Below are 24867 nucleotides of genomic sequence, written 5' to 3'. Positions count from 1 at the left end.
AAAACACTTTGCCTATAGGTAATGACCCTATCTCCATGAATCACACATCTTGTAAACAAAACAAAACAGGCAATGGATCTGTGGGTGCTTTGAGAGGGTTGACAAAGGTTGAGGAGAAAGGACTTTAAAGACTCCAGGTCATTTAAAAGTACAGCTTCAAAGATCAATTCAGTGAGCAGGAATGCATGGGAAATTATTAAAGGAAACGTGGGTAATAGGTTTTTAGTTTTCTCTCTTGTTTTGAAATGATATTTCCATTTATTTATGTTTGCTATGGTCCAGAGATATTAGGGAGGCCATTGAATTGAAGGAGAAAGGATAAAGACTTGTTAACTATTTGAAGAAGGACCCAGAAGCTAGACACTTAGGTTCTTTGGGCTTGAGATCTAATTCAGAGAACAGCACGCAAACCTGGCACTCTCCAAGGTATCTATTTTCAGCCTGAATTCTCTCTTCCAATAATCAATTGACTACGCTATAAGATCTATCTTCCACATGTTCGACTCATTTTGATGTGCCAGATACCATATTTGTTGTGCATGTGTGGCCAAAAGAGACCCTGGGGTGTGGGTTGAATATTGTCCTGCTAACCACAAGATCAATGGTTCAAACCCACCGGCCCCTCCTCTGTAAAAAGATTAGGCAATCAACGTTTGTTAATGATTTATAATCTGAAGAACCCGATAGGGCAGTTCTGCTCTATCCTACAAGGTGACCGTGAGTTGGAACCAATTCTATAGCAATGGGTTTGGGGTATGTAGCCAAGATCAGTATTTCTAAAACCTTGAATTCAGCCATTTATTTCCTCAGAATAATTTGAGGAATATATATACACACACACTCATATATGTAAATGGAATATATGCATATATATGCATATATATGTGCATAAGGTACACAAATTTACCCTTATGAAGAACGGCAATGGAAATAAAATCCATGCATATGCTAGTACTGGACTGGCCATGCATGTCCTTCAGATAGTCTTTTTGTCTGGAGAAGGAAGAAGGGTACAGGCCCTGCCAGTGTTCGGGGATCGGAGAGATAAAAGAGGTGCTTCAGTAGACTTCAGCAGTTTCACTGGAGTCATTCCCTGCTGACTCATGGCAAGTATAGAGCTTGTGTGTGTCAGTGTAGAGCTGTGCTCCAAAAGGCTTTCAATGACCGCTTTTGGGAAGTAGATCCGCGAACAGGCCACCCAAAAGAGTACTTTCCACCAAGTAAGTAACAGCCTCTAATAATGTTTTAATCCCTCCCTTAACATTACTGCTGGTGCTGATGATGGAATGTGAGCAGGGAGATAAAAAGGAAAGTAGAGAGATTTTTTTTTTAAAGCTTGCAGTAACATTATATGCCTTAAATAAGTTTCCTGTGAATAACTATTCTGAAAAGTTCATGGGAATCTTTAAGAACTGAATCCATATGGATTTGGAAAGTAATTGAAGAGTCAAATTGCCTTCTAATAATCAAAATTTTAAAAATAAAAAACTCACTGCCACTGAGCTGACTTCCACTCATGGTGGCCCTATAGGACAGGATAGAACTGCCCCTCTGTGAGTTTCTCAGGCTGCAACTCTTCACAGAAGTAGACAACCTGTTTTTTCTCTTGAGAAGCAGATTGTGTCTTTGAACTGCTGACTTGAAGTTAGCAGCCCAATGCATAATCACAACACCACTAGGGCTCTATTGCCTTTTACAATGATGTTAAATTCAAATTGCTTTTATTATCAAATTTTTTCCAACTAGAGAGATGTTTTCTATACAATATGCACATCAGAGAAATATTTTAGAAACCCACTAGATTGATGAAGTTTTCAAATTCCTAATCCTGGGTACAAAACATATTTGACCCCCTTTTGTATTTGGCTCCATTAGTGGCAACTTCTTGCAATACATATTGAAAGTTCTTTAAATAGCATATATGGCTCTCCAAATGTGATTTCCATAGTAAGTTTGCAACTTCCAATGTGAGTGTGGCAAGATGGACGCAGTCATGGATTGGTTGAACTTTCCTGGATAATAATAATTAAGAAAAATAAAACTAGAAAGTTTTCAGAGAAGGGAGAATATCAAAGGGACAACTGATGGATATTGAAAATGTTTACAGGAAAGAACACATGATAAGACAGGACCAGCATATGAAGAAATGAAAAACTCCCAAGGAGATGGCCAGGCATCTGCTTCATGATAACATGGAACGAGTATGAGATACTTGACTTAAAGCTTCCATAGCTGGGTATAAAAAAATCAATTTGTGCACATTTCAAAGGTAATAAACCTAAACTAAGCAAAATCAAAACAAACAAACCAAAAATGAAGTTTAGGCCTCTTTGAAGTTGGACACAGTCTTCTTCTGGCACCTGGAAGCAAGTGTTCCCCAAGGATGATACAGGGACACAGTCCTGAGTCAGCGTGCTTTCCTCCTCACGGCCTCCTTTACCTGTTTCATGCTTCCATTCTGATGTCTCTTGTTGTTTATGGCTGAACATTAGTCCTTCCTTTGAACAAATTCTTTAGCCTTTGCCTTGCCTGTCGCCACTGATTTCTATGCTTTGGTTATAATGCAGTGAGCTTGCTCCACGTGCAGTCCAAATGGAGGAAAATCCCTTTCAAAGGACCCCCAAATGACAGCACTGTCTTTTTCAATGTACTTTTGGAGACTAAAACAATCTGTGTCATTTCTTGTGTGAGAATAGCTGGGATGTGATGAGTAGAGGAGGCTGAGCTGCCCTGGACAATCTTTGATGGTAGAGAAGTTCAAGTGTTCCCCATCAGCAGTAGGATGATAATTGCTCTGGTAGGGATGATGTAACCAAGTAGTCGCATAGGACTGCTCCATTCTTTCTTGTCCCAAGACACCCTTGGAAACACAATGCTACATCTCAATGGGATTTTCCAAATAAAACAATTGTGGATACACACTACTCCTATGGAGGCAGGTATACTGAAGATGTATCAAACATGAGAGCATAAATTCAGTTCCCATGGAATACAAATAGGAGTCCAACCAATTGCAGCAATATTTTTTGGTAGTTGGTTATAGACTACAAGATTATAAAGTTTATGCTTTCCATAAGACTTGATTTGATTGTTTGTTTGATTTGGAGTAAAACAACTCGATACATGGAACAAGAGAGAAACCTATATAGGAATTCACACTTTTTTGATTCACAGACTAAATATGAATAGTTTTCTTACTTTCTAATGCATGAAAGCAGTAGTTTGTGAATAATGATGTAAAGAGGTAGTGATGCCTTACTATATATTTGTAGAAATTTCATCTATTCCAGCTTTCCTTCTGAGATTACATAAGTAAAACAGATTAAAAAAACAAACAATAGCAAAAATGAAAGCAATACCCACATTTAAAAATAATCCTGCATGAGGGTCAAGAAAAAATGTAGTCTAGAAGAAGAAGGTAGCACAAGAGGTAGAGATGAAATGGGTTTATATAAAGAAATGACTTGGAGGCAAATTTCTGAAAATCATGCTACATGTACAGCAGTTGTAATAATCTACCTTTAGACATATATCTGCTGTTTAGAACACATTATCTGGATGACTCTAGTGAGAACAATCAGAGAGAATGGATACATTATGACAAGCCTGATACAGGCTCAGATTAAGATAGAAAAGTTCCACTATGTTTGTCCAATAATAATAATCATCATCATCATAATAGTAATCACCATCACTAGGAGTTCTCCAGCAGAGGCACTAGCAAGGAAGACAAAAAGGCTCTCTAATGTCGCTCAGAATCATTTCCAAATTATTTTGGCTTAAAGCTGTGACAGGTGCAGTTTGTACTAGTGGGAGTTTATTCACTTAGGAACACTTTGGATAATTAAATGTGACTCTGTGCTTTTCATTTTATTTTTTATATTTAAGGAAATGCAAGATAAGGAATGGCCTGGATTTTGAGTCATTGTGCTGAATGATCAAATTTAGTGGACATTTGTTTTATTTATTCTCATTTTTGCCATGCAAAGGTTAACTTGATTTGTGTAGGAAAACTGATGTTGGACTATTCTTAATCCACTCAAGTAAAGCTTGTATCCTCCATTTTCAGGGAACTGATGCAGCAGTGAAGGGTTGAGTGATAAAACTAGCTAATTTGGCCTGGACAAGCCTGCAAAGAAATAGTCACTAATGGTTTTTGAGATATCATGAGGTAGGTCACGAAAAATTTCTTGATATTATGAGAGAAGAACCTATGTTGAAGTCAAGTCAAGGCAGAATAAATGGAAATGGGGACTGACCTCGAGGGCAGAGTGGAAAGGAACATACAGGCCTGGAAACTCTGGAGACCAGTGGGTCTAGGAACCTGTATGCCTCTCCATCTTGAGTCCTTGTTGCTATTGTTTTTCCTGCTACTTGCCACAGAAGGTTAAGTTACACCATGATGTGCAGGCCCTGGGTAGTCAACGGTCTATAAACATCTGGAGAAGGACAATGGCTCCCTACCCCCCTCCCACTTTTTTTCTTTTAATTTAAGAAGCCAGTACTAAATGACACATGCTATTTATCTTAGGCAAATTCTCTCTTCAAATGATCTAATTTTATTATGAAAGAATGGTAAGAAAGACAAAACTGGAATTTAGAATAGTTAGTGCGAAAAGTTGGAAAATTACAGGATTTAAAACTTCTTAATATTTTTTTACTGGACAAAAGACCCTTATCTACTCTTTTGATGTATTGAATAAAGCCAGTATCTCTCCCCTAAATCCAGTGCTTCTAAACTTCTGAGATAATACGGTATATATCAGAAACAGTAGCATGCATTCTCTCTGTGTGGTCAACAAAACCAAAGCCACTGGCACAGAGTTGACTTTGACTCACAGCACCTCTAGAGTATGGAGTGGAGCAGGGTTTCAGTCTACAAATCTTTGTAACAGGGGAAGGGCTCCGCTTTCTCCCGCGGAGCAGCTGATGGTTTTGGAGTGCTGACCTTGCAGTCAGCAGCATAGTAGGGACCCATGAAACTATGGGGTTCCTTCTGACTCATATCAACCTCACGTGACAAACTAGAACTGCCCAATGAATGGGGTTTCTAGGGTGTGATCTTTTCAGGCACAGATCTCGAATTCTTTCTTCCACAAGGCCTCTGGGGGTTTTGAAATGTAAACTGTTGGGCAGCAGTTGAACACTTAGCTATTTCATTACTAGGCCTCTGTTATACTGCACATTGAAAACAAAGCCAGGTTAAGTTACTTCCACATCAGTTCCAACTCCTGTGATCCTATGGTACAGAGTAGACCTGTCCTATTGTGTTCCTAAGGCTGTAATCTTTAATGAAGCAAACTATCACATCTTTCTCATCTATCACATCTGGGAGAAGCTGGTAGGTTCAAACTGTTAACCTGTCAATTGGCAGCTAAGTGCTTTAGCCATCCTCCATATACAGGTTTAAAAGACAAGATTGTTGGTAGCCTAAGGAGGTTGTCAAAGAGTTTCAGCTCCTAAAGTCTCATCTGACTATTTTGAAGTCAAGAAGAATAGTTTAGTTAAAATCTAAAGCCATTACTAAAACTAGTTATTCTGAGGATTGATATGTTTTCAGAAGAACAAGGAATAAACACATGTCTTAATGGGAAGAGAATTCTTACATATTTCCCTATCTGATTACATATCAAACTTGAGAGACAGAAAAAGAGAAAGAAAATATAATTTTAGTTATCCCAACACACTTGCTTAAGTACAAACAAGCTTGTTCATAAATAAAAATCTAATTTGAACATTTTTCTTTTAAAAAGAGCTACATTCTCGACATTAACAAAAGGGGGCCAATGAACTGGTGAAGAGCTAGTCTATTTAACAAATAGTGCTGGTAAAATGGATATTTGATTTCAGAAAATGAAACAAGACCCATACCTCTCATTATATTAAATAAAACACTCAAGATGAATCAAATACCTATATGTAAAACTCAAAACTATAAAGACCACAAAACAAAGAATAAGGACAAATTTAAGAGACCTCATACAGAGTATTTTGTACCCATTCAAAAGAAAGATGACCCAACAGAATGCTCAAATTATAGAACAATATGACTGAAGTCACATACAACTGAAAGTTTTCTGATGATAATCCAACAAAAGTTGCAGCAATACATTGACAGGAAGCTACCATAGGTTCACGACAGATTCAGAAGAGGACGCGGGGCAAGGGATATCACTTTTTTATGAAAGATGGATCTTGGCTAAGAACAGAGAATAGCAGAAAGATGTTTATTTGTGTTTTATCGACTATACAAAAGCATCTTCCTGTGTGGACCATAACAAACTATGGATAACGTTGAGAAGAATGGAAATTCTAGAACACTTAATTGTGCTTATGTGGAATTTGTACATGGATCAAGAAGCTGTGTGTGAACCTGAGGGACTAATGCATAGTTTAAAATCAGAAAAAGTGTGTGCCAGGGTTGTGTTCTCTTACCATATTTACGCCATCTGTGTACTAAGCAAATAATGAGGGAAACTGGGCTATGTAAAGATGCATGCAGCATCAGGATCAGAAGAAGGCTTATTAACAACCTGAAATAAGCAGATAATGCAACTTTACTTGCTGAAAGTGAGGAGGACTTGAAGCACATGCTGATGATGGCCAAAGATTGTAGCCTTCAGTATGGATTACAACTCAGTGTTGAAAACACCAAAATCCTCACAACAGAGTCAACAGGTGTGGTAGTTATATGATTTTTTGTCAGTTTGAAGATTAAGAGTGTCGGGGAGGAGTCTTGCCTGTCAATCAGATCATAGCCAATGAGGCCTTTCCGTGGGCATGGCCTTCCCCTGAGAATTCTGGGAATTGCGGTATTTCCTCCTTGGAGGTGGGATACACTCTCTCTCTCTGCTCACTCCCTGAGTGTCGCTCTACTGACAAGACAAATGGCACTTTTCTGATAGACCCTGTGCCCTGCCAGTGCGTGGAGACCCCTGCCAGTGCTGCTTTGCTTCTACCACCCTTGGACCCTCAAGATTTTGCACCCACTGGCCTGTGATCTCCCTGCATTCAGTGTCATTGCATGTGATTTGTGAGTCTGAAGAGGACTTTATAGATTGGTATTGGACATGTTGGCTAATATTGGACTTCTGGACTTGATCTGGACTGGCCTGGTATATGCTCTCAATATTCAATTGCTTTTATATATAAACCTCTTTCTTATATACATATGAGTGTCTATAAATTTGTTTCTCTTGCCTACCCAGACTAACACATTATGGTACCAGGAGTGGGGTACTGGAAAGACAAATCATAAAGATATGTAGTAGATGTTTCTTTGTCCTCTGCCTCATGGTAGTGCTTCTTATTTGGCTAGCCAGAAGTCCGATATGTCCATGCAGTTTCGTGGGTTGTTTTCTGGAAAGAATATGGGAAGTTAAAGCTTTTATTATTTTGTTTGGTTGTAGTCTTTGGCTATTCCTGTGTCAAAAGGCAAAATGAATGTGATTAATGTATATTTTGAGCTCAGGGTTAGAAATTGCTGTTTGAATTTCTCAGAAACCATGCTGCTTAAGGAAAATGGCTGCCAGAAGTCAAAATGGCTGCCAGCAAGCCTGGATCTGTTTTGATGCTCTCAGAGGCCAAATCCCATATTCTGTATCAACAGAATAGTTTAGATAAGGATTTAGATAAGCTAGATAAGGATTGAACTTGACTGGTTTAGGAATTGAGTTTAGTATCTGATTCTACATTGTTTATACTGATTTTTTCTGTTCATTAATGTGGATATAAGGATTTCTGGAAATGATTTTGGAAAGTATGAAAATAGAGAGCTTGTAAGTCCATTTGCCTCCAGCCATTAATTTGATCTTTAGATGAGTTTAGGATGGCCTACAAAGAAGGCATTGAAATGCTTTGTAGTACTCAGGATATTTGCATTCCAAGAGGTCTGCCTAAGGGCAAGATTGACAGACTGAAGGAAAAAAGGAACTGTGGAGTTTAGAACCAGTGGTTTGTGCCATTAGCTGGAAAAAATCTGGAACCATAAAGAAAACTCCTCTCTGGGACTGAATTTTGAAGGGAGCCTGCGGGCAGGCTGAAATGCTTGCTAGGTGACCACCTGGATCCACTTGATGAGTGGAAGTGGGAGAAATGCAGCACTAGAGAGACAGGTTAAGCCTGGCCTCTGACACCCGTGGACCTGGAGTATCTAGAGAAGAAGATGAGATCAGGTTGATTGGTATCTAGAGAAGATGAGATCATGACCTAGCACAAGGGGGCTAGGCTTGTTGAGAATTTGTGATTGGGTCATGGTCTAAAGGCAAGGCAAACAATAGATACCCTGGTGAGGCTAAGTGAGGCAGCCCACATTGAGTTGATCAGAACCCGACCAGATGAAGAGTAGATTTTTGAGCCTGTAAACTGGTGCATATTGCTGCAGACTTTATGGATGGCCTGTCCTAATTTGACTTTGCTTATGGATGCAGGCTTCACAAGTTTCCAACTGGAATGAAGATTCTTCACATCCAAGATAATGATTGTCTCTTCAGAGCACTGCGTTGATGTAAGTAGGTAAAAAAGAAATTGGATACCCAAAATTGGGGGATAAACACATGAAGTGGTTGGCTTACAAACTTTCATAGGTGGGAATATATTTATAGGATTATAGGAATAAGGTGTAGGTGTTATTTAACTGCAAATGTATTTGTTTTGTTCATTTATAGAATGTTATGTTTAAATGAGAGTGGCACAAATGAATTGTACGTATTTTAGTTTTATCCTGTTAGGTATAGATATGGTTTTATTATTATTTGTTTCAAAGTTATATATGGCTAAAGAGTTATGTGAAAGTGTCAAATTGACCGGAGGTGGTCTGTGGTAGTTATATAATCATTCGTCAATTTGAGGATTAAGATTGCAGGGGTGGAGTCTAGCCTGTCAATCAGATCATAGCCAAGGAGGCCTCTCTGTGTGGGCATGGCTTTCCCCTGAGGATTCTGTGAATTGTGGTATTTCCTCCTTGGAAGTGGGATACATTCTCTCTCTCTCTGCTCACTCTCTGAGAGTCGCTCTACTGACAAGACACATGGCACTGCTGATAGACCCTGTGCCCTGGGAACTGGAGGAGCCATGTGGAGACCCCTGCCAGTGCTGCGATGCTTCTACCACCCCTGGATCAACAAGACTTTGCACCCACTGGCCTGGGACCTTTCTGCATTCAGCATCATTGCATGTGATTTGTGAGTCTTAAGAGGGCTTTATAGATTAGTATTAGACATATGGGCTAATAGCAGACTTATGGACTTGATCTGGACTGGTCTGGGATGTTTTCTCAATATTCAATTGTTCTTGTATATAAACCTCTTTCTTATATACATATGAGTGTGTCTATGAAATTTTTGCTCTAGCCCACCCAGACTAACACAACAGGTAACACGATAAATGGAGAAAAGATGGAGGATCTCAAGTTTAATTGGATCTTAATTGGATCCACAATCAATGCACATAGACGCAGTAGTCAAGACATCAAAATCTGCTGCACAAGACTCCTTTATAGCATTGAAAACATGGATGTTACTTTGAGGACTTAGGTGCGCCTGATCCAAACCATGGTATTTTCAATTTCTTCATGCACATGTGAGTGCTGGACATTGAATAATGAACACCAAAGTAGAATGGATGAATTTGAATTGTGGTGCTGGCAAAGAACATAAAAAATACCACAAACTGCAAAAGGACAAATAAATCTGTCTTGGAAGAAATAAGGTCACAATGCTCCTTAACAGTGAGGAAGACAAGACTTTGTCTTACATACTTTGGACATATTATCAGGAGAGACCAGTCTCTGGAGCAGGACATCATGTTTGGTAAACTAGAGGGCTAATGAAAGAGATGAAGTCCCACATGCGATGGAATTACAGTGACTGCAAAAATGGTCTCATGCCTGGGAACAGTAATGAGGATGGCCCAGGGCTGGACTGCGCTTCATTCTGTTGTGCATAGGGTCACTAAGGCTTGATGACACATGACAACAACAACAACAATACATGGCACTTACATGCTATTACATATAGCTTAAAACACCTCAATGGCAGACAACTCACTAAGCAACTGCAACCTCCTAAAAACTAGACTTGCATGTGCATCAAAACACTTCATGAAAGGGTTAAATTTGAACCTACAGACTGGGGGAAAATCATATTTAAACCTCAACATCCAGGTTGCATGCTTCAGTTTGTACTCACCTAGCCTTTATTGCCTATTATCTTCCCACCACCTAATTTAATATGCCTCTTCCATCTACTCTGAATCTCTGAAAGTTATAGGGAATGTCACCATGTTAACAAGAAAAAGAATCCACTTTTAAAATGAGCATCAGCATACACAAATACACACCAATTACAGAAGGCATGCAGACAGCCAGCAAATGCAGGAGAAATGGTCACAATCATTCACAATTAAAGAGATGCAAATTAAAACAACAATAAGATAATATCTCATTTCCACATTCATAACAAAGTTCAGTAACAGAAGAGCACAAATGATGAGGAGGGTGTGGAGATAATGGAATTCTAGTACACGGCTGGTGGAAGTCAAATGGTACAACCACTGTGGAAAACAATATGGTGCTTCCTATAAAAAATTTGAATAAGAAATACCATATGTTCTAGCAAATCCTCTCCTATGTGTGTATCTTACATAAATAAACCTGTGGGCTGAACATACATGTGCATGCTCACCGCAGCATTATTCACAATCATAAACTAATGGAAACAACCTAAGTGCGCATCCATGGATGATTGATAACAAACTATGGCACATAAACACACTATATTACTATGTAATGTAAAAGAATAAGGTGATCTGTGAAACACACGTGTATAAGCCTAGAGGACACTGTGTTGAGTGAAATTAGTCAATCAGAAAAGGACAAATGCTGTATGAGACCACTAGATTAAAAAGTCAAGGAAAGGTTTCCACACAGAAAGGAATGTTCTTTGAATGTCACTGAGGTCCAACAACCAAAGATGAAAGAAAACAATGATTCCAAAGAACTGATTGACCCTGCGAATCTCAGCCTCCTTGACCCTGAGACAGGAGGAACTGCATGGTGCCCGGCCACCCAAACAGACCGCTCTGCAGGAGATCACACGAGGAGGTCCTATGGAGCGGGCAAATGTAGAACAAACTCCAAAATATGAAAAAAAGACCAGCCTTACTGGCCTTAAAGGATCTGGTTGAACCCCCCAAACTATAACTGTTACTCATCCTTTAAGACTTGATCTAAACCCAACCCCATGACTTTATTTTCAGTCAAACAACAGAACATGCTGTAAGGTGAACAACAAAACCAGGGAAGTAACAGTCCTTAGAACCATCCACCACCTGGGATGCAAAACAACATTTTCCAGGGACAAAGCTCAGGAACGGTATGGGAAGAAAGAAGGATTCATGGGAATGAAAAACACAGGAACGGGGTGGGAAGAATGCTGTTACATTGTGGAGATTTCAATACATGTCCCAAACAAAATGTGCAAGAATTTTTTTTCTTAAAATCCTTTTTCTCAATAAACTTACCCCCAAATATCAAAGAAAAGTTTTTACAAAAGAAAAGTAGATCAAGTCTTGCATTAGGCAAACCAATTGCACAAGATCTCCTTAAAGTGTTAAGAGCAAGGCTGTCACTTTGAAAGCTGACATTTCCCACCAGTCTCCGCTATTTTCAATCAATGTAAATGCATGCAAAAGCCGGGCATTCCATGGGGAAGACTAGAGCCTTGACACATTTGAGTCATGGTGTTGGCAAGTGTCTCGAACATTCCATAGACTGCCAGAAGAATGAACATCTAGAAAGCTCTTGACAAGAGAGGACTTTGTCTCACCCAGTTTAGAGATGTGATTTGCAGGGATCAATCTGTGGAAAAGGACATCGTGCTTGGTGGAGCAGTTGGTGAACTGCGACAAAATCAGGACTTTGCAATGGATTTACAGAAAGCCTGCAGCAATAAGCTTAAACAGTGCAACGATTGTGATTCGGTCATAGAACTGAGCAGTGTCATTCTGTTGTGCAAACGTCACTGTGAGTCAGAAGTGACTTAGTGGCACCCATTAACAATAAACGTCATGGATTTCAATGGTTTAAACATCTCATTTCTAAAAAGCTTACAATATAAGTCCCACTTACCTTAAAGCAATCTTCAATCAAATACAAATTCGGTCAGGAAGACCTCTTAGCTATGTACACGAATGGATCAACCTATAACGTTATATTTGAAGGTTCGGACTGGAAGAATGTTTTGTTTGAGGAATTCTACAAATTTCTTATGCGGACGCTATAAACAACAACCAAATAAAAATAGTTTCCTTTTTGTCTGCTCTCGAACAGCAACATTTTACAAAACCAAAGAACCAAAATAAAAGTAAATCGTGTTCTGGATAATGTTATTAGATTAGAGCTGATTTAGAACATACGAACTTTGACTTGCTCCCGCAGGATCCTCTATTCTCTGCAACCAGAGAGTATAAACTAATGCTTCTCAGCTCTGAATGTTTCTACAATTCATGCTTAGATTTTGTGAAGATGCACTTTCCTAGATCACATCCTCATGGAGTCTCAGCCAGCGAGTCAGCAAGGCAGATCGTTGAAGAAAATCAGTCTTTCTACTCTGATACGGCAGAGATCAAATTAGTCTCAGAGTGCAAAAGTTACAGTGAGACAATGACTTCCACATTTTAAAAGAAACATGAGGCACACCTAGGCTATTATTTCTTCTGTCAAAATCTCAAAGATCTCACCTTAGAAATCAGATTCTTTAAAACATTAATAAAAGATTACTTGACCCCTAGAATTACCTTGTGAAATATGTAAGGATGGATGTAGGAACCATTGTCCAGGTATGGGAACAGAGCCAGTGAATATTAGCATTATCCATTTGGACAGCAGGACTGTTATGATTAATCTCATTTCTGATTGTAGATCCTTTGAGTTGGAATCAACTTAAGGACAGTGGGTGTTTTTGCTGGTGTGAATCCTTGACTAGATCACTTTAAAGAAGTATTCTGAAGTATTACCTTCCTACTTATAGAATCATCCCTCAGCATGTACATGTGTCTTTCTCCACATTCGGGGAGATAACTGACCCTCGGTGCCTTTATCTATTTGTATTTTTTATCTATATCTATTTTGTAAGTGAGCAATACTCCTCCACAGCCTATGCAAATTCTAGGTATGTAGGAGAGAGATTCTGTCTTCCTCACATAGTCAGGTAGCATGTAAAAAAAAGAAGAAAAAGAACAAAGCACTAATGAAATGGCATCTTCAGGAACAAACCACTTGTCACTTTTGAAGGTATCAGAGTGCTAACAAGATAACTCCAATCTGGGCTCTTCTGCAATAACTCTCACCCCTTCCTTTTACACTCGTGTGGTGTAATATTTTGTTTTCATTAATTGAGATGAGGCACCCGCTACAAACAGATTTAGCTAACGCTGCAATTTTGTACCTTATGCCTGAACCTAATTACTGTCCCACACCACCTAATGTTTGCTCTTACTCACCTTCAGAATATCAGCTGCTGGAAAGTAAATCCCTAAACATTCCCTGATTAAGTTCTTGTTTCAGGCTTGTAAGTTAATATAGAGATGCTAAGCCAGGAGGTGGAGGCATTGTTAGTGACAACTAAAATGAAAAGCAAAGTGAGAATTAATTTGTTTCTATAGCTGTCAATGGGGACTCCTATGAGGAAATGCCAATATAGAGCTCCAATTGCTGGGCTGTGCTAACAGGGACTCTATCAGGTGGCTCATCTTCAGTAAATATCAGCTATTTGGCACACAGTGGCAATCTTCTGGCTATTTCAAGCTATCTAGCATGTTGGGCCTCACGATTCTTCCACCACCCCACTCCTGAGATGTATTTGTATTTTTATGAACACTTTTGCACAATGTCTTTGCTATTTATAAATTATTAAGAAAACTTGCTTTCTTTAGTTGTTGAAACTTTTACCACACACTTTTTAATCTTCAGTTTGGCCAGTCTGTTTTGAAATACATTTATATGAGTTTTAAAAAAGGCCAACTGATTGACAATATATGTTTTGTAGCTTGGTTCTCTTGCTTGCACTTTATTGACTAATAAAATTAAGTTTAAAAATATGGGTACTGATAAGTAGCAGTTTTCTATTAAATAAAAGAAGTACTCAAAACTAGGGATTACCAATACTACCTGTTATAATTCTCTCAGTTATTAATACTATGTAATTTTTAAAAATAAGGGAGTAGAAAAATATAATGGCCCAATTTTAATTGCTTTATGAAAATACCCATATATAGCATTTTATGTTCTTTGTTAAAGATGTGAAACTTTATTGACCACAATAAATGCCAAAAATAAGGGAAGAGAGGGACAATTATCTGCTCAACTGTGGGGACAGACACATGATGTACATGCTGAAGGGGTGGTTTTATAACTAGGAAGGTAAGATTTCAAATTCGTTTTACAAGCGTGATCTATCCAGTGAGTGATCCAAAACGACAATGACAACAACAACACTTACTGTCATCAAGTTGATCCCAAATTGTAGTGCCTTACCCTGGAGGATAGGGTAGAACTGCTCCTGTGGGTTTCTGAGAACAGAAAGCCTCACCTTTCCACCATAGAGCCGGTGGCAGGCTTGTACTGTTGACCTTGTGGTTTGTAGCCCAATGTGTAACACACTAAGCCACCAGGGTTAAGAGTTCTAGAAACCACAATGGTGCACTTGTCATGGGCCGGGGTTCTGGCCAAGATCTCTATATTTTTCTCATCAAAACTTGAAGGCTGTAAGTCTTTTATCCCAATGAGCCTTCTGAGGATTTTATGTCTGATTTGATATCAGTAAGAACACAAGATTTGTTTTTAAGGAATGTAAGTTGCTGTCAGAATTTGCAGGCTAGCTTATTCTGTCATATGAGACACACCAGAAGAAAAAATGTTATGTTTTCAGATTCTGTATGGAATTTTCATATCATGTTACATCATCTGGTTGAGCCCTATGTGAAACAGCGTAGTGCAGATTGGTGGGTCTCACTCAGGCAAAACCAAAGTAAATGAACTTCCTGGTCAGGTGTATATTATATGTATATTATTGGGTATATTATTGAGTATATGTATAGACTCTGGGATGTATATTATTGACCTTTAATATTCACTTCAAGGTGGGTAGAGCCCTGAAGATGATGAGAAATGTTCAGGTCTAGTATTTTCAGCTGTTCAATCACCCCTCAGATTCACCCATAATGTTGTTAGACAATTGCAACAAAGATCATTGTGTACATTTTGAACAGAAACCTTGGGCTCTTCTGGAAGAATACTTTTTAAGGTCTTCAAAGAGAAGTGTGTAGCTTGAACTAGGTTACTGAAGTGGAAATTCTCAATAAATCAAACTGTGAATAGTGGCCAGACATCACTGCTTACTATATGTTAAACTCATCCACCATATTTTGGACAGCCATGTTGGCCAGGAATAGTGAAAGTGACATGAGCTTTTCCTAAGGACAAACAAATCTGTCTTGGAAGAAGTACAGCCAGAACGCTCCTTAGAGACACAGATGGAGAGACTTGCTCATACATGCTTTGGACAGGAGAGACCAGTCCTTGGAGAAGGATATCATGCATGCTAAAGTAGACTGGCAGTGAAAAAGAGGAAGGCCCTCAACCAGAGGGATTGACACAGTGTCTGTCTGCATCAGTGGGCACAGGCAGAGGAACAATTGGGAGATGGCACAGAACCAGGCAGTGATTCGTTCTGTTGGAACTGACTCAATAACACCTAACAACAACAACGACGCATACTTTTAATTGTGTTTATTTTTGTAGTTGGTAGTGTCCCTTCTCTGATTATAGAGAATTTGTGTTCACCACTTGGATCTTCCTGGAGAAAACACTCAGCTGAATTCTAAGTTGTTTTAAGAGCTTGCTGCATTAAATGCATTGGTAACAAGAACCCTGGTGCTACAACATGTAAGCTCTCTACAACTTACACATTTTTGGTGGTTTCAGCACACCTAGAATCTCAGAAGTAAAGCCTGTATATCTGCTCCCACAAAGAATACAGCCTAAAAGCCCTGTTTTGAAGTCCTCTCTTGTCACATAGTTTCACCAAGAGTCACCGCCGACTCGATGGCACCAAATGGCAACATTATCAGTAAATCAAAGATATTTTCTGTTCGTTAATGAAGATTTAAAATTTTATTGTTGGAATGGGATAAAAATTGCCTCTTAAATTTTTCACTTAGTTATTTGAAAAAAAAATCTATGGTGATTATCCAGGATTTGAAGAGACGATCGTGAAAATTCTGTGTTGAGATTCTCTTGTATTCCTTAAGTGTAGCGGCGATCTGAGAAAGTTATAGAAATGTCATTCTCCCTTACTTCTGGGCGCTCCATTTACTCTTCACTCTTGAGGCTCTGTACTTCTGTAGAGTCACAGTCTCAGAGGCTCACAAGGGCAGTTCTACCCTGTCCTATGGGGCCACTCCGAGTGCAAATCAGTTCGATGGCAGTGAGCCGGTCTGTTTCCGAGTCCTATCTCTAACTCCACTCGCCAAGTCACAGGAAAAGATTATGCAACACTATGTAGAAATAGTCAAGTCAAGAAGGAGATCAGCTCAACAAGAAAAAAGGTCTAATACCTTCCAAAATGTAACAAAACATCATTTAAATGGTGACAGGGATAACTGTTAATGGTTAAATGAAAGCTGAGAAGTATGTTGACCAGCTAAAATATAAATCTTTCATGGATTCTGATTTAAGTACATCATCTAAAAAGTTATAGAAATTTAAGCATGGGCTGGGTAATGAGATTGAATAATAGTTTATCAGTTAAATGTTCAGTAGCATAATGGGTAGCTTTCATTTCTTCCTATTCATAGGAGTACATGTTCAGCTATTGATGGATAGAATGACATTTAGAATTTGCTGTCAAATTGCCCATCTAAATAAATCAACATAAACAACAAACACAGAAGAATGGCAATATCCAATAGTTCTGGCCAATAGTTAATAATCACTGAACCTGAAGGATAAGTATATAAATAATGACTATGCCATCCTTTGTACCATTATCTGTTTGACATTTTCCAACAAAAATGAAATGGAAAAATAAACACATTATTTATGCTATGCAAAAAATATATAAATAGCCAAAAAGAATGTCAGCTTTACCCAAAGTATTTGAAAATATCTGAAGACAGCTATCTTTGGATCATTCATATTCTGCTTCTAATTGTATCAGTGACACACATTTAGTGCATTTGTATTTGTTTTAATAGTTGGGTATTTTTTAATAAAAGCATTAACCAGTTAATGGCTAGTAATTTAATGTCCCTTTTGTTTCTGTACTTCATCGGTGCTTAAGCAATTGATTGTATATTGATCTTTTGACATATCAGATTTTACTTCATTTCTAAAGTTCAGTGGTAACACGGTAAACGGTGCTCTAATAGCATTGTTGCAAACGTTGGCAAGACCAAAAATGATAACTTATTATGAATAGAAGTTTACATTTCCACTCTTTTTCCTTCTAATTTTTTAACTTAGGTGCTTCTCTGATACTAAGTTAAGGATTTTGTACACGTAATAATGATAACATTATCTCACTACCATCACGTCAATGACAGCTCGTAGCAGCCCTGCAGGACAGAATAGAGCTGTCCTTGTGGGTTTCCGAGACTGTCACTTTTAACAGGCCTAGAAAGACGCATCTTTATCTTGCAGAATAATGGCTAATATGCACTTAAAATAATTACCCAGGGCAACCTCTTGATTTTTTTAAGCATTCTTGTAATAACTCATGAAGGTAGAGGAAAAACATGCAAATTAAGCGTGAAACATAAATTATTCTGTAGACAAACAAGAATAACCACATTCAGAGAACAGGGTCGTCAAGGGAAATTCAAATTTAGGACATAGCTGTGCAAAACCTTAGAAAGTGAAAAGTAGCAACAGCCACGTCAAGAAGGAAAGAGATTACAGTCAAAGGGCATGAGCAATTAAAAAAGTTAAATGGCTAAATCTATTTTAATTCAGAGGAAAGTATGATAATGTTTTAATTACTGATTAAAAATACCCCAAAGGTACAATTTTTCACAAGCCCTAAGGTCAATAAAATTGAAGTTTGTTGAGTTGTTTTTATATTTATAAACCTCAGTGCCAACCATTGATTCTGACTCCTTTATAGAGTTTCAGAGACTCTTAATAGTTACAGGAAAATACATCATCTTCCTCCTATGGCTCAGCTGGTAGATTTGAACTGCGTATCTTGAGTATAGAAGCCCAACACTAACTCACAATACCACCAGAACCCTATTTTAAACTGTGTGCAGAAGAATGAGGTCTTCTCTTCCTGTAGCAAGTTGCAGCCTCAGAAACCCAGAAGAGCAGTTCTACTCTGTCCAATAGGGTTTCTGTAAGTTGTAACTGACTCATTGGCAATGAGTTAATACATATAACGATAACAACCAAACCCAGTATCAGGGAGCTGATTCAGACTCAGAGTGACAATATGGAACCCAATTGTCCCATTTCAGTTCTCCAGAATATAGTCTAGAAAGGAGCAAAAAGCCTCATTTCTCTGTCTTGGTGTGGTTGGTGGGTACAAATTGTTGACCTAGAGGGTTAGTAGTTCAATGCATAGCTCACTACATCACCAGGAGTAATTCTTTTCATAGTTATTAACTTAGGAACTCCCTGCCATCCACTAGACCCTGACTCATAATGACCTCAGATGACAGAGTAGAACTTCTTCACGTGTTTCTGAGGCTGTCTTTTCTCTGGTAGAGCATCTTGTAGATTTGTACTGCCCACCTTGCCCCAGTGGTTACCCAACATGAATAGCAGGGCTCCTTATTTTTATAGCAATGGTGTATCAGGCTAGGTTGTCCACAGAAACAAATCCAGTGAAACTCATCTATGTCTAACAAAGAGCTTTATTTCAAGAAGCAGTTATATAAGAAGAAGGCATCTGAGCCCAGTCCAACTTCAGTCCATAAGTCCAATACTAGTTCATAAGTACTTCTTCAGACTCACCCAGCCACAGGTAATGATGCAAAATGCAGGAAAATCACAGGCTGATGGGTGCAGAGTTGTGCAAATCCAAGGTCAGTGGTAAAATGAGAGGCTGCCGCCACTATAAAGGTCAGTGGCAGAGTTCCAGCAAGCACAGGGTGAAAGGGTACAGAAAGACAGCGTGGTCCCAGTTTCCCCATGAAAGAAGACCACAGCATCAAGGAGGCCTCAGCAGGCTGTGATCTGATTGAAAGGTTAGATTCCACCCCTACACTTTTATACGACTTCAAGTTAAAATAAAAGTTTCTAATTCCCATAAATGGTATACATAAAACAATTATGGAGCTACTTAATATGCTCTAAAAGAGTGCACCCTTTTGTTTAGATTGAAACTCAAATGTAAAGAAAACCAAAAGTAAAAATAAAAAAAAAACAAAGTAGAACAAAAAGGGGAGAAAAGCTTGAAGCCTTCAAGGATTTCATTTTATTTGGATACTCAAAGTTCACAAAAGGAGCAGTCAAGAAAGCAAACAACATATTGCTGCAAGGAAATCTGCTGCAGAAGGCCTTTAAAATGTTGAAGAACAAAATGATCACTTTGAGGACCAAGATCACTTGACCCAAAGCCATGATAGTTCCAATAACCCCCTATGCACGTGAAAGTTGGACAATGAATAAGGAAGACAGCACCCGAATTGATGAAGACTATGAAAGTACCATCACCTGTTAGAAGAACAAACAAATCTGTCTTGGAAAAAGCTCAATTCCTTACAAGTGTAGATGGCAAGACATGGCCTTGCATATTTTTGGACATGTTATCAGGAGAGACAAGTTCTTGGGTCTAGGAGTAGGGTTCGGTAAAGTGGAAGGGCAGTGCAAAGAATCCCCTCAATGGGGAGGAGAGATTGAATCTTGTCAAAGCTAAGCTGTAGAGGCTTCATCTCATGTACTGTCAGAGAGACTAGTCTCTGGAAAAAGTATATCGTTCTTGGCAAAGTGAAGGCCAGTGAATTAAAAGAAGAAATATGTATTTACCACTAAAACCAAAATATATTTGGTATCTTGATAGCCTTACAAAATTTCAAAATATTTATATGAGATAAACAAATACCTGTCACCTGCTAAGACTTAAGTTAAGTCTATGAGTCTGAGCATTTATATGTATTACAGCTTAGAAGCCAATATACTTTATTTAAGGAAAATAAGTCCCCCAAAATGTTATAGGTAAAGGATATTAGAAGACACCTCCCCAAAGAGCCATACTACACGACTGATTTTGTGAGTATCAAAATAAAGGCACCGAGTGGCCTTAGGGCTCAGGCAGGGACAGAGAATTAGCAGCTGATCAGAAAAAAACAAAAAAGAAAGAAAGAAACAGCATTCGAGGACTGCCTTGCTTGAATTCACTCAAAGCAGACTCTATTGTACTCTGGGGCTACATTTGCAAGCATCAGAGAATTATGTCCCCACTGCACCACTGTCTGCCTAAGATTCTCAGTCTCCTGGTATTTCTCTCTGTCTGTCAGCTAGGAGACTTATTCTGTTTCCTGTTTTGGACCATATCTCATAGAAAAGGAGCTTAATTAGTGCAGCTTTGTGGGTTGGGGCACCCAGGTGATAGAGAGGTAACCAGGGGACTTGATGTTTACCAGAGGGACCAGAACTAATGGTGTGGAATAAGGGCCACATAATAACTGGAACTATTCATTAATTTCTGGGCCAAAAAAAACCCACCGAGAAGCAATGTTATCAATATGTAATCATGTGATGTAAAAAGTACATACACATCCTATTTGGATATGGAAGAGGAAGAATTTTGGGGTAATGAAATTATAGTAGTGGTAAGGTGGATAAAGAGAAAGTTCTTTTAAAATTTTAAGATGAACAGCTAATTACACTATTGTTTGATAGTTAACCTTCTTAGTTTGGGGTTTTTTTTTTGTTTAGTTTTAGATTTTTTTGTTTTGTTTTGTGATTATGCCCACTGTATCAGCAAGAAAAATACTATGGCAATTGAGTGTAGTGGAAGATGAGTACCTGGTAAGAGTCCCAGTTTCTATGTGGACAAAGTAAAAAAAGAACTATTTCAAACAAAAGCATCAATAACAATACAGGAACACAAACCCTTTTCTTTTTTATGGTTTAACAATTTGATTATTTAATAAATAATCATGCTTAATAAATATTGCTTTAATAAAGGAATAGTTATATAGAAATGACAATTACATTTCTCCATGGTGTTTGGGTGAAAGAAAATCTTGAGATTTGATTTTGAAACTATAAGCATACTGCTTGTAATATATATAAGCACTTTTTTTTCCTCATCAATTTGTTTTTTCAACATGTACACCAAAACTGAAATTATTATTGTTTTAAATGAATACTTTTTTTCTTATTGTATTTAAGTAGTGAGTCAAGTATCATAGGCCCTCCAGAGAAATCTTAAAAGTATTTGTCCTTGAAATATTAAAGGCCTGAACTATAAACTACAAAACACTGTAATCATAATTGGGACATCTTCACTACCTTGCCAGAGTATGAGATAAGGATTCTGAAATTTGAATGATGAAAATGTTTATTTTACAGGTGGAAGTATAAATTTGCATTTCCCTAGTAATAAAAATACGCAGAGTAATATTGGCAAAACTACTATATCCTTTCCGCCAAAGTGAAGTATAATAGTATATTCCAATGGGCAGATGTTAACTTAAAGGGTGCATTGTTTGGAAAAGGAGTTAATTAACAACTTATTAATTGGATAGAAAATCTGAAACTGTTGTACTTCTAGCAAATACATAATTTTCTTCAAGTATTATTAAAGCGTTCTTGTTGTACCTATTAAAGATTCTTGTCTCTAAGTTAATTTCATTATGCTAATAAGCTGTCATCGTTACAGAACCTAAGCTTTGATCCATGTTAATTGTCGTGATCTTCAAAGACAAAGTCACCACTTACTTTAAATGAATTTTACATCTTTTTAAAGAATCACACGGAAATTAGGGGAAGTAATTAATTTTTTATTATGTGTCTCAATATTTTTAAGGGAGTAAGTCAATGGTATTGGCTAGAATTCATTTTAACATTTAACTAGGGAAAACAGCATGAGGCAAAAAAGAAGAAAAAAATGAAAAAAATGTTCAGATGCAAAAGATTAAAGAAACTTTGAAACTGGGACCAAATTTGTCTTGATAAACTTTGGTGTTTAATATGCTTCTTTTGTTCTCAGTGTGAAACTGCAGGATTTTGATTTGTAAAAACTTTTTGAAGAATTAATTCTTTCTAATTTTCATTCATTTCTTTCCCTTTCTTTTACAGCAAGACAGACAACTTGACCTTCAAACCATAACACTTTTAAATATCTAGGAACTTACAAGGTTATGCTGTTAGTGGTCTAATATCTATTATACATGAACAGGGAATGTTTCCTTCTGAAGTAATATAAGTCCTAAATGGTCCTTTATAATCACTTTAAGACATATAAGCAGATAAAACTATTACATTCCTTGCATTTCTCAGTGTGTGAAAAGATTAAGTTCTTAATTTTATGAAATATTTTTCATATGCAGATAAAATATACTTTTAAAAATACCTTTAGGAGATATTTTCTGGTTGTATCTTTATTATAAAAAGAGAGATGTGCAGGCTAGAAGCATTCTTTATTAATCTTGTAAAACTATTTAAGAAAATCAGAATAAAAGGAGAAAAACAATAATCATTAAATGGTACATATTTTTTCTTTAACAATTCAGGGAGAGTTAACTTCCAACGTTGTAATTCTGTGTCATGTGCACTGTCTCAAGCCAATTGGCATTCTCTAAGGAAATATATGCGATATGAGAGATATTAGAGTTAAATATAATTTAAATAACAAGCAAACAAAAATAACCCAACAATTCATTAACAGAGGTAAATAAGTGCCTCACAGAAAATAAACAGTGTCAAGTAGGTTTTCAGAGAAAGTCTGGTCTTTACAGAGGCATATTTCCCATGATACAATAACCTTACTAGCCGCTTTGCTGTTAAAGATTTGCGAGACTCATTTGAAAGGTTCTGAGCGCGTCATAATGATTTTTATTTGGTATGCAGGCCAGGAGCTCTCAATTCTTTGTGTTCAAGACTGTCCCCTCGTGATGGGACAAAGGTGGATTCCGTCTGGTTCCTGGGGTTCATGGCTTTAAAGAGTTTGTGCAGGTATGTGTGCTCATGCATGCAGATCGTTAATTGACCACACTCCATGAACATGGAAATTATTAACAACAAGCTTCATGTTTTTTCTGTCTTTACATTTCCCATGGTTACAATCCTTTTATACTGAGGTAGCACTAATTTATTTATAAAACAGCCATAGAAATAAATATGTTGATATAAGAGTTTTATGACTAATAAATTGTACATTATATTAGTATGGCTATAAACAATGTGGCTAATTAGTTGTGTTAATTACTATAATTGCAGAACTAGTTAATTAAAATGTATGGAAGCATACATCTCCAAATTAGCATGATCCTCTTCAAAAATGCAAACCTAAATAAGTTTTCCATTTTTGAAATGCTTTCCTTGTGTATTGTAGGCATTTACTGAATATTGAATGTGTGTTTAATGACGAAATTGGATTACAGTCCTTAAAGTCTTAGCCAATATATGGCCCAATCTAAAGTTTAATAATTTCATTTCAAGAAATGACTATATTTTGTAAAGTAACTTTGAATTTTTGTTACTCTTAGGCTTTGGAATAAAATATGAATATATTTCAATGTGATCTCATACATTTTAATGACAAACCATTCACTTTCAGGTGTGCAAAAGTATAATTTCTTCCCAACTATACCTTTGGCATCTATTTGAGATTGAATTCCTGGCAAATGGAATTTAAAGTGCAAAAAATTACAAGGAAAAAATACCTCTGTGTAAAACAAAAGCACAGTAAATCCACTAAGCATTCTTTCTTCTGTTACCATTGGGCCCAAACACATTGCATCCTACTTTGAATGCATTATAGAAATATAAATAATGGCTCTAAAACATTTTTTCAGATTATAAAGAAACCATCTAAATGTGACTCTGTGAAAACTATTGGCCCTGGGCTCCCTGGAAGGAAATGGTAAACGTGGTACAGGACTCAAACCTTTCCTCTCCAAAGACCATGCTGGGTTTTCATAGAGGAAGGATGAGGGTTCTCTTTCATGGTCAGCCTTCCCAGTTTCTTTTGAACTTCCCAAAGGGACTTGCTTTTGAGAAGTTGAATTTGTCTTTTCTTTTCCCTCCCTTTAGAAATGTAAGGAGAAAATTCGTTGTAGACTGCGTTTTTAAACAATTATGAGAATTGAAATTCCCAGGTTCGCTCACCTCTCCATCTCAAGCTAAGCCACCTGGACAGAAATCCAAGCAACAACGGAAAAATACAATGATTTCGTTCAAAACGCGCCTTATACAAATAGGGAAGTCATGTGAGAAATATACGAAGATTCAAATCTTCTAGGTATAGTGCTAATAAAGAAATAAGTGATATCAGTATCTCATAGGATAAAGATGGTAAACAAATTTAAATTAGGAAAAGTGGAACTTAGAAAACTAGAACTACTAAATTAGTTAAATCAGAGGTAGGATTTATCCCATAAAAACATTGTCTCAAGATGTCTTCCCTCTTTCCCCCTTTCTTTCTTTTTTCTTCTTTTTTAACAGCAGCACAATACTGAAATGTCTTCAGCGAAGTTTGTGAGCAAATGTGTCACAAGTGAAAAGATTAGGGACCTTAACCTGGACTTTGTTGAATGCTAAACGAATTGAAGAGCAATTGCTCCTAACAGTGTTTTATTTATTCCTAAACATGCATTGGCTTTCTTTTTTTTTTATTGTTTTTTAAAATAATTTTATTAGGG

The sequence above is a fragment of the Echinops telfairi genome, unplaced genomic scaffold (assembly GCF_000313985.2).
Source record: "Echinops telfairi isolate 266 unplaced genomic scaffold, ASM31398v2 ScPeMD7_4;HRSCAF=17, whole genome shotgun sequence".
Taxonomy (NCBI): Eukaryota; Metazoa; Chordata; class Mammalia; order Afrosoricida; family Tenrecidae; genus Echinops; species Echinops telfairi.
The sequence above is the reverse complement of the archived record's forward strand: the minus strand, read 5'-3'. Positions refer to the sequence as shown.